Raw genomic sequence first — 1,818 nt, forward strand, 5'->3', positions numbered from 1 at the left:
TTTAGGTAGTTCGTGTTTTTCTGGAAATATATCCATCTCATCCAAATTTTTTCGTGTTTGTTGGAGTAAAACTCTTCGTAGTATTCTATTATTATCTTTTTGATTTCGTTTGGTTCTGATGTGACTTCACCTATGTGGTTTCTAATGCGATTGATTTGTGTCCTCTACCTCTTTTCTTTATTTAGTTTTGCTAATAGTTTGTCAATTTTATTAATCCTTTCAAAGAACCAGCTTCTTGTCCTGTTGATTCTTTCTATAGTTTTTCAGTTTTCCATCTCATTTATTTCTGCTGTGATCTTTATTATTTCTCTTTTTTTGATGACTGTAGGTTCTTTCGGCTGGTCTGTTTCTAGTTGTTGAAGGTGCTGTGTTAATGTGTTGATTTTGGCACTTTCCTCTTTTGGGATGTGTACCAAAGATTTTGGTATGTTGTGTTTTCATTCTCGTTGGTTTCTAGGAACATTGTGAATTCATGTGTAATTTCTTCTTTTACCCAGTCGCTTTTCAGCAGGTGTTGTTCAGTTTCCATGTATTCGACTTTATTGTTTTGGCCTTCTTATTGTTGATTTCTAGTTTTATAGCGTTATGGTCTGAAAAGATGCTCTGTAGAATTTTGATGGTTGTGAATTTATGGAGACTTGCTTTGTGGCCTAACACATGGCCAATTCTGGAAAATGTTCTATGCGCACTGGGGAAGAATGTGGAGTGTGCTGTTGTTGGATAGAGTGTTCTGAATATATCTGTGAGGTCAAGTTGGTTGATTGTGTTATTAAGTTCCTCTGTGGCATTGTCAAATTTCTTTCTGGTTGATCTATCCCTTTTTGAGAGTGGTGTGTTGAAATCTTCCACTTTAATTGTGGATTTATCTATTTCTTTCTTCAGTTCACTTAAGGTTTGCTTCCTGTATCTTGTTGCTCTATCGTTGGGAGTGTGTATATTTATTCTGCTTATGTTTTCTTGCTCAATTGACACTTTGATCTTGAGATAGTGTCCTTCTTTGTCTCTTAGGCAGGTTTTTATCTTAAAGTCTACTTTGTCGGAGATTAGTATCACGACTCCTGCTTGTTTATTTCTGGTGTTGGCTTGGTAATTTTTTTTTTTTTTCCCCATCCTTTGACTCTTAGTCTGTTTTTGTGTTTGTGTGTAAGGTGTGTGTCTTGCAGGCAGCATATTGGTGGATTATTTATTTATTTATTTTTTTAATCCATTCTGCCACTCTTTGTCTCTTCACTGTTGCATTCAATCCATTGACATTCAATGTAATTATCAGTAAGTATGGGTTGATTACTGTCATTATGTTACTTTTTTGGTGGTGGTGTTCATTCTTTGGTTCTGCTTTTCTTCTTGTCTTGGATTTGTGTTTTTTTTTTAGTTGATTCTGGTCGGTTTCTTCCTAGTTTCTTTGTTCACTTGTTCTGTTTAGGAGTTTGTTTTCATGATATGTTGTGGAGTGTTAACTTTCTTTGGGGTTACCTTGTAGTCTACTAGCTTTTCTCTGAATTTAGAATACTCCATTGCAACCTGTGATTTGCCTGGCATCCCCACCACCCAGGTTTCTGTTGCTGCGTTTGTCCCTTCTTTGACATTGATATGTTTATAACCTTCAGTTGATCTCTGGGCTCTCGAGTTTGTTGTTTTCTCGTTCCATTCTGGATTCTACTTTCTGTTGGTTGTGTTCCAGGTCGTGTTGCCATACTTGTCAATCTCTGTTTGTCCTCTGTTCTTTTTTTTTTCTCCATCCCCAGAACTCCCTTTAGGATGTTTTGAAGTGCTGTGTTGGTTTTGATAAATTCCCTCAGATTCTGTGTATCCTGGAAT

Source organism: Chrysochloris asiatica, unplaced genomic scaffold (assembly GCF_000296735.1).
Source record: "Chrysochloris asiatica unplaced genomic scaffold, ChrAsi1.0 scaffold00180, whole genome shotgun sequence".
NCBI classification, from domain to species: Eukaryota; Metazoa; Chordata; class Mammalia; order Afrosoricida; family Chrysochloridae; genus Chrysochloris; species Chrysochloris asiatica.